Source organism: Eucalyptus grandis, chromosome 8 (genome assembly GCF_016545825.1).
Source record: "Eucalyptus grandis isolate ANBG69807.140 chromosome 8, ASM1654582v1, whole genome shotgun sequence".
NCBI classification, from domain to species: Eukaryota; Viridiplantae; Streptophyta; class Magnoliopsida; order Myrtales; family Myrtaceae; genus Eucalyptus; species Eucalyptus grandis.
In genome coordinates this window covers 63,465,739-63,475,668 of record NC_052619.1, presented here as the reverse complement: position 1 = coordinate 63,475,668, position 9,930 = coordinate 63,465,739, and positions in this window count along the sequence as shown.

The following is a 9,930-nucleotide window of genomic DNA, read 5'->3' as shown; positions in this document are numbered from 1 at the left end:
TGCTAGCTCGGACACAAGCCTTAAGTTGTATTATTATTACCTCAAACATTTTTTACATCACAAAGTAGAATATGTAATGATGACAAAGACGATTATACTACTTAGTTAAGAGGCTGGCGCAATGCTTTGAAATTGGAAAAACAAGAATTATTTTTTATTTGGCAAGAGAGAACCTACGGAATTGATTAAAAGAATTTGCGAACAAATCACATTATCCTCGTTACAAGTCTTTCGGTACGCAAATTGACAATTTCAATTTAGTTCATGTCTCATCCTGATATCCCAACCTTGGCAACACTCTATATACTATCTTGACATGTACTTCAAGTCCCAAAGGAGGCATAATATGTGAGAGAGGGAAGCAAAGAGTCACGAAGCCTTCAATGAAAAGATTTCCCCATTGGAGAACAAGGCCAATTCACATTAGAAAAGTGAGATGCACGACCTCTTGTATGTTGGGTCACGTTCCGAAGAAATAGAAAAGCGAGACAGAGTAATTTTGGTTTGATATGATAAAGACAGAGAATAGATGTCAACGTCTAAGAATTATTGTTTCTTTTTACAAGAAAAGAAGGTGGGACTCGAAGTGGCCTGGGAGATGGGCCTAGTCCATTGAGATTCAAGAGGGAGGAAATTTCTGTAAGTCCTCAGCAATTATTGTCCTTGTCAACTTTTTGTGTTTAATAAAGATGAAGAGTCAACTGGGGATCCGAGACCAAAAGCAAATCACAAGAAATTCCATTTACCTGCACCTTTGTCTTGTTTAATGTTCTGTTCTCTGTCCTTTTGTTTTCATTTTGTTAATTCATCCAGGCTTCTATTTCGTTCCTAGTGACTCAGACTACCGGACCAGACAATGTACTTAGGGGACAAAAGTTGGTCATATATCCTTATGGGAAATAGCCTAAAAAAGTCAAAATCAAAGAGATAACATCACATCACAGCTGAAGATGTTTTGAAATATGTTGAGGGCGAATGAAAACGATAAGATAGGTTGCATAAAGCTGCCTTTTTATCTTCCTTCTATAAAAAGATTTACAGGCATGCGCATGAAAAAAGAATTTAAAGGTGTGGAAAGAGTTAAATATATAATTGCAAATTAAGGAAAAAAAAGTATAAAATATTGTAAGATTTAAATTCAATGTTAGTAAGTAAGATATCTAGAGGATTACATCTTAACTATTTTTAAGTTACAATTCTGTCCATTTTGTTCTACTATGTCATAATAATATATCTAAAAGAAGACATAAGCATTACTTGAAGCTTTATTATTAATAAAAGTGAGATTGAGCTTTGATCCTAGTATGATAATCAAATATGTCCATACTGATAGAAGCATGGAGTTTTGCAAAACTGTTAAACAAATTCTACAATGAGGAGAACATAATCGACACACATTAAATGCTGTCTAATACTAGTATGGCTGGGAAGTTCCTCACAACTGCGCTTAGCACAACAAGTTACCTAGTGAATGGATTGGATGTCGGACTCCCAAGAAATTATAATTAGGTAAGGTTAGGGGTGAGCATGGTTCCGGGTAGAATCCGGAACCGGAACCGAACCGGAGGAGGTTCCGGTTCGGTTCCCGGTTCTAAGGGGACCGGTTCCGGTTCCCGGTTCTCTTTTTCCAGAACCGGCGGTTCCCGGTTCGGTTCCGGTTCCCATAGGAACCGAACCTGAGGAACCGGAACCGGCAAAGTTAAAAAATAAAAACCCTAATCCCTTTCGCTCGAATTTCTTCCCCCTCCCCCTCCCCTTCAATTTTCCCCTTTTCCCTTTCTTTTTCTCTCTCTCTTTTCTCCCTTTTTCCTCCTCACGTCACTTCCTGCCCCCACTTTTTCTTTTCCCTCTCTCTCTCTCTCCTCTTTCCTCCTCTCTCAGCCGAACCCTCCCACCTCTTCTTCTTCTTCTTCTTCCTTCCTCTTGCCGGTTCTTTTTCACCCACCACCACACCGCCGCCCCACGCCCTACTCACCACCACCTCTTGGCCACCGAACCCCCACCACCCACTTTGCTCGTCCGACAAGCCGTCTCACCGTTTAGCCCGACGAGCTGTCTTGCCGTCCGCGTTGCCGTGAGGCACCGCCGCCGTCCCCAAGCCACCGTCACCACCTCTTGCTGCCACTTGCTCGGCCGTCCGGCCGTTGTTACTCCGAACCGTCACCACCTCCGCCCGAACCCGGAACCTGTTAGGTTAAGCCCCAAATTAATTTACCCTAGTCTCGGTTCCCACTTTCACTTCGCACTTCCTCTCTCGTCTCGCCCAACGTTGCTCACTATGCTCCGTGCTCGCCCTCGACGAGTTCCTCGACGAATCTCCACACGGAGTCGGGCCTCAAGTCCTCGACGAGTTCCTCTCCCGGCAAGACCTACATCTCCGGGTAAAGCTCGTCTACAAGAAGCCGCGAAGAAGACGACCGCATCCCCATCTTCGTCGGCTCGGAGGACCTCGCGTGGAACCATGTATCATCCCACCGAGAGGCAGCGTTCGCGGTGGCAAAGACCGTAAGCTCTCTCTCTCTGCATCGTTCTTTTTAAGCTCTTGAGCATTTGTGTTGTATTCTCTTTGCTCGATTCGTCACTCTTCATGACAGACTTGTATTGCTGGGTTGGGAAGGATATATAATGATAATTTTGAGAATGCAATTGTGGGGTAGAAGTTGATTTTCCATGTGGAAACAATTCTAGGGTTAGCTTCAGGTTCGTGCATTTTGGTTTTGGCATTGACTAGAGACATAAGAAAAGAGTGAATGGGGTCCCTGATGCTTGATATTGGTTAAAACATGAAAACCTATGGTAAATTCGAACTTTAATCTTTTTAGCTTCGTCAGCATAGAGTGCCACCGACTAGGTGTTGACAAAGTTAATGGGCAAAGTGACAAACTTTTAGTGTTTTGCTAATTACTTCTAAGCTTATCATTTTCTTCTAAATTTGGTTAGCGAGCTCGACTTTGTGGCAAAAGCCGTTGATGTGGCTGCTGAAGAATTAATAGCACCGGCAACACTGGACAAGGTTCATGCTGCATCTGTTTATTTTCTTCAATGTGCCATTCTTGTTATTTTGTTTCTAGTGTGCCCCGACACTAATTGAAATTTTTTCTTTTTGGCGTTACTCAAGTGCAACTTAATCGCGCTAAAGAGTCTACAAAGTCTGCAGTCTGATGAATTTGGAATCTAGAGTATGGTTCAAACTCCATCTCGAAAAGCATGTATGTGAGGAAGCAGCCAAAGGATTTCATGATCTCGGAACAGAATTTGGACTTATCGGTTTCAAGTGAAGGATCGATTGGAGCGTAGCAACTATGATTCTGAACCTATGCTGCATTCATGCGGTATAACAATTAGCAATAGCTTTACTCAAGTTGAAGGCCGTGTTCTACCGGCTCCTAAGGTGCCACCGCTAGTTTCCTTTTGCATTTTGTTTGCTGGATAAAAAAGAAAAAGAAAAAAAGAAATTATGTTTGTTTGCAATGGACTGTTAGACAATCATCTGCAATAACACAAACTTCGTGGCTTCCTTCCCAGCTAAACGTGGGCAATGGAGAGGATTTCTTCCCCCGCAATAGACGGTGGAGCTTTCGAATAAGGTTATTTGAATTATCTGCCACCAATTATTGTGTTCAATAAGTCTGTTTATGCTATCTTTTCACTCTTCTGCAGAAATTTGTTGAGCCAGCTAAGATACGAAATGGGCTGTGGTGAACTTCTTTGCTCGGTGTGACATGCGTGGGCTTATAAGAGACCTGACTAGATTAGCTGAAATGAAAGGACTTGTGAGTCTTATATCCATGCTGCAACATTTTCCTTGATGACTGATAGACACCTCTTTTATCCCCTGATTGTCCTGTTAATTGTGTTTCTTATATCTCGTGTGTCAATTATAATGCAACATCTTCCGATAAGCTAATGAATAGTCCGTGACCATCAATGATGCAGCTCACCGAACAACCTTTTGACGTGTTTGAGGAAAGCCCCAATTCGAAGAGCCCCTCCCGCTGTTAGAGTGGATAAAATGTTTGAGGAGATACAGCAAACTACCTGGGTGCCGCTCTTCCTCAAAAGACTAAAGTATATCCTTATCAACCCCGATGCGCATTCCTAATTTGAACGTCGCATGCCGAGTTATTAAGCTGTTTAGTTATCCCGTGCAGCAAAAGCAGCATGGCTCACATCCTTTGTGCGTAAGTAACCCTTCTTAGCATATCTGGAAGTTTTAGTTGTTTGGGTCTTCTTTTTTAATTTTGGTGGTGCTAAGTTATGTTTGCTGCTGTTTTCAGCTTTTAGAGATGGGATACTCAATCCAATTGGAGACAGGTACGTTAGTTCCGAGCACAAAGAAGAAACTTTCGATTTGATTAAGGCAAAGATCATTTAGAATGAAGTGTGTTGTTCAAATGACAGCTTGTTTATTACTTCTAAAATGCTGTTTGCTGTTTGTGTTATATTATCTTCAATGAATGACAAGTTTGTTTATTATTGCTGCATTCATTTTCATTTTTTAACTAAAAATGAAAAAAAAAAAAAAAAAAAGAACCTGTTGGAACCGGAACCGACCCCGAACCCGTGACGGGTAGGTTCCGTGTTCTCGCTTTTGACGGGTAGGTTCCGGGTTCCAAAAATGAGGAACCTGTACCCGAGGGTAGGTTCCAGGTTCCAAGCGGAACCTGTAAGGAACCGGGAACCGCTCACCCCTAGGTAAGGTTATTGATTATTTCTTTTTAGATTATTTGGTTGCTTATGTCATTTTTGAGTGAGTAATGGTAAGCTCAATGAGAGGACAATAAGCTATACATGAGATGTGGGGGCTACTAGTGGTGTTTAGAGTTAAATTTTCCCATTGTTGTAGAGAAGTTACATCTAATGAATCTTTCACGAGTGATTATGGTAGTTTTTATGGATTTGGAAGGTGTTCAACATAAGGTGAAGTTGTAATGAGAAACTTCTAAGGCAACGGGTGCTGGTGCAATAATCAATCCAAGCGGTTCTTATAGCCGAGTTGGGCCTATAGAACCAACAATTTGCTGAAGCTATTGAGCTTGACAAGGTGTGTGTTTGATTTCCTAATAAATATGGATGCAATACTGATTTTACTTTATTTGTGGTAAATGAGTTTGTGTTTGAAAATCCTGGTAGAGTAGCTAACAGTACAAGTAGATTTGGTATTATAATAAGGTCTATTGTCATAGCGAAGTTTAAGTAACAGATGGACTTAGAAGAAATTTGTAGTGGTTGAGCCCACGAAAAGAAGGAGCCAAATTCAAATTCCAATGTAATGATTATTAGTTGACTCAAACGGGGAAGGAATCCTCCAACTCTTCCATCTATGGCAACAAGTTTGCAATCCTAACAGTCAAATACACCATTTCCAACATAAGGAACTTAGAGCACTATGCACACAATTGAAAGGTCTTTACTGCTGAAGCACTACAGAGTCCGTTGAACTTTTGATCCATGTGTAATTACATGATCAATGTCTAGAATAGGTGCTCTAAGGATAGAACACACTACCTACAAAGATTATTTTGTTAGTTGCTTACAAATATATACCAAAAAGATTAGCAATGACACTATACTTTCAAATAACACCGTACTAAAACTATGCGCCAGTTATTGAAACACATCAAAGAGTTTTGGCTTGAAGGTAGTCAATTGATAAGCAGATCTTCATAAATTGAGTGCATAAAAGAAAAGCTGGAGGTTGCATTCGCTTAGAATCTTAGTATGATAACTACAAGTAAGAAGGTGATATTTATACACTAGCACAAATAGTGTCAAGTGCTAAACATGAGGTTAGAAAGGCGAATTTCATTTGGTATTTAAATGCGGATAAGGAAAAGGAAGTCATGAAATGACTGGTTACATAAGAGTTATGCTAGTGCATGCATTCGTGCTTTGACTTATCGAATCCAAAGCATATGTAGACTAAGTCAAGTCAAAAACCGTCCCTCATTTCCTTGATCGCGACATAAGTGTAATATAATCAACTTAGCAACGCAGTTTGATTTGAACTGGAAATTCAAACTAGTGTTGCAAACTCCACATAACACCGTTAAATTAAGTTAATCAATTTGCCAACCAGAGAAACATTATCAAGGCAGGATAGCATCAACCATAGATGGTCATCCATCGGGCTTTTTTCCCTATGGTTTCACCATTTGACATATTCCGCGAGTAGTCCTTATGCTTACAGCTTCAGATTTATGCACGTCATGTTCTAGTCATCTTCAACAGGGCCAATCACTAACCTCGACTAAAAAAATTGTATTACTGTAGTACAGATTCCTTTTGACGTGGGGGCTGATGTGTGTTTCCTGCTTTGGTTTTAATTTGCATTACTTGCGATTCTTCATAAAATATCCGTATGCGTCACTTTCAATAAAAGCTTTCGCCGTTTGCAAGTTTGCTAAACTTACTAAAAAATAAAACAGACCTTCATTAAACTCATAATAAAATCTCAAGTTTTAACTAATTCGATATATTCTCAACTTTTTTTTTTTATATCTGTCATACTCTAACTTTCAACTCACTCTCATATTTTTGCTCTGCCTCTTTTTTCATTCACAATCTAATTGAAGAGAACTCACAATAACATTATTTCTAATTTCCATTATAATGTAATGTCAATTTTTTGCATGCTTTGCCAAATGTAGTTGATACATAGAGACTCTTTACATACCGTATCGTATTTGGTCCTATTATAAAGGCACACAAGGCCTTTTTTATTCGGGGTTGGTCAAGCATTAAATGTTGGGAATGAAACATTGCTTAGTGGCGGTTGCTACGTGGTTTATTATTTTATTTCAAAAACACTGTAAAGGGCGAAAAGCTGAGAACGACGGCCTTGGACGACCACCTCGTCTCATATTCGCCACCCACTCGGTCCCATAATAGGGGCAAAGAAAGGAAGAGACCTAGCGAGCCGAAGTCGGAAGGTTAATGGCGAACGAAAATCCAGTTGATCTCGGTGGTCCAGGTAAGCTTCAACGACCTCAAACCAAGTCCCAATTACTGTAGCGCAGCCCTTAAAATCATGCCAAAATCTTGAGATCCTTTTCTCCTGTTCCTATCTCTGATCCCACTGCCTATGTTACTTTACGTGGAAGCTGTTTTGCTGGGCAAAAGCATGCACTCTACGTAAATCTGGTGAACGGGCTGACGTGTTCTGGACCCGTACTGGTTGACGCGTTTTGGTCTATTGAGAGGGGCGTCTTTCACCTGACGGTACAAGATGGCCCTATTTCTTTCATTTTAGACTCTGAGAGTCGGATTGAAACAGCACGTCGTACCACCCAGATTTCTTCCTCTGTTCTTTTTTCCTTTCTGTAGATTGATCCAGGCTCTTGTTCTCGGTTTTCATGAGCCTCATAACAGCGCCTGGGCCCTACTCAGAACAGAGGATGATGGGTGTAACCCAAAACAGAGTATATTCGGTGGATGTCGTCGAAAAGTAAGATTGTTTCTCGTAGTTGTCGACCCTTTCGTGTGGTCGAAACAGCAAGTAGTACCCCACAAATATTTTTCTCTGTTCTTTTTTCCTTTTTATAGATTGATCCAGGTTCTTGTTCTCGATTTGCATAAGCCTCAGAACAGGGCGTGGGCCCTACTCAGAACAGAGGATGATGGGCGTTACCCATAACAGAGTACATTCAGTGGGTGTCGTCGAAATAGTAAGATTGTTTCTCGTAGTTATTGACCCTTTGTGTGCGTGAATTGGCAAATTTTGATGATATGAATTTGGAATGGAATTCATTTGGATTCATAGCAGGAATGATCCCTTTCAAGTTTGAATACCACGATAATTGTCATTTCTTTTTGAAATTCAGAAATTTGGGAATGATGTGAACTTTCTTCTCAAGTCAACGAGTGAGAAATTTATTACATTGACGGAAGAGACACGACTGTATATACACGGTCTCTTTCTTTTATCAAAAGAAACCCATGCTAAGAAAAGATAGACCTGCAATTAGCTATACTCTTTTTCTACCCAAGAAGCATGGAGGCTTACCAAGTAGTTTTGTGCGTCTGGGTGGTGGTTTTATATTGTGAACAAGTGTTATTAGAGTAGGTCGGGATAGGTTTGTAGGTGTTGAGGAGGTATTTTCCCCTTGTACCGTCATGTTATATATTGTCCATAAGATGGGCTATACACTCCAGCTGTCCAAACACAGGTTAGACTCCTGCAATGTGGCACTAGGAGCTTGGCATCATACCACCCATTAAATTTCTTTTGAAGTTATATTGGCAGTTCTTGATGTGTTTATCCATTGAGAACCGCTTGATGTTCACTGTAGATTCATATCTAGATAGCTTTTGGAAAAAATTTCCTTTTATAAGATGCAGAAGAGCTCACAACTTGAGCTTAAGCCATTGTTTAACAAGTAGTTTGTTAATTTTGATTCTTAGTTATGGACCAGAGCACGGAACTCAAATTGCTGCAACATATAACCAGCACCTTGATTCTCTGGAGGAGTGCTTGCTTCAAGCCACGAGGAACATGTATAGCTACACAGGTCCAACCAACACTAGCAGGGCACCCATCATGTTATCCACATGATTGTCAAAACCATCCGGCAGAAATTAATTTTCATGATGGGACGACAAGATATAGATCCAAGGCTTCAACTTATGTATGTTCTCATTGCGGTTGCTCTAGGATGTGTCCCGTGCAGTCTACTGATGTACATTCTGCTTGACGACATGCCTTGGCTTATCATCATTCCCTGCATCTTGATGTTGATAATCCCATTGAATCCAAGGATTAATTAGAGAATGATCACGATTTTTGATTTTCCTGTTGGGATTTGCCCTTTGCGAATGTGGCTTTGATATGCATCCTACCAATGTTGGCTTGGATAGGAACCTTGTGATGTATTATTATTACCTGGAACATATTTTATATCACAAAGTAGAATAAATGACAATAATGATGACAAATGAAGATATGTCTCGAATTTGAATTGGAAATTGTTATAAGTAAATTTCTTAATTAGAGCAGATTTCCTAGTTCAATTAAATTTTCTAGAAGAGTTTCCTCTTTTGGATTCAAATACATTAAATGTAAGGATGGGTGTCTACGCCTTATGTAAAGAAGTAAGAGGAGGCTTATTCGTGAATTACACCATGAAGCAATCAAGAGTATTGAAACCGATTAAATCTCGTGGGTTAGACTTCTTCTAGTCATTTGTGCGATCAAGAGATTGTTTTATGAAAAATTATTAGAGTTAAAAACTATGTGAATTATTGAATATTATTGAGAGTTAGTAAATATTGAGAGTGGTTAAGTAGCTTGAGTATGGTTGTAATTTCCGTGATATCACATTATTCTCATTCATTGATATTTCGATACACAAATGATAATTTTGACCTAGGTCATAACTAGGTCCTCATATCCCAACCTCGGCAATAATCTGCACGCTATCTTCACATGCACCCCAAGTTACAAATGAAAGCTACTAAGCCCGACGTACTCCTTCACACAAAGGAAGCATGCATGTGTCACGGGCCAAGAGTTTCCTTGGCCTCAGAAACGACTCGCGGCCGCCTAGTGAGCGGAATTTGCCAGGCCAGCCTTCCTTATGTAGCTATTCCAGCGAACAATACGGTGAATGCTTTTTCGTACGAGATGCTACCACGTCTAGCGTCGCTCGGGCGTCTAGTCTATCAAGTGAGACAGCAGATCCATTTAGGTTCAACAACTCGTTTCGGCCTATCATGGTCTCGTTAGGAGAGCAGCATTAGCTCCCGATCAGTTTGTGCACAGGAGGCCTATCTCGTCTTCAGAGCTCCTAAGTGATGTATCCTTCTATCCTAGAACTCCTAGCACCAACCGTCTTGACGCCACTCCCATGGACCAGTTGTGTTCGTCCCTCCTGTCTTCTCACTCTTCACCCAATAACCCCAAGCATCACTCACAAGTGTCACGAGTACGGG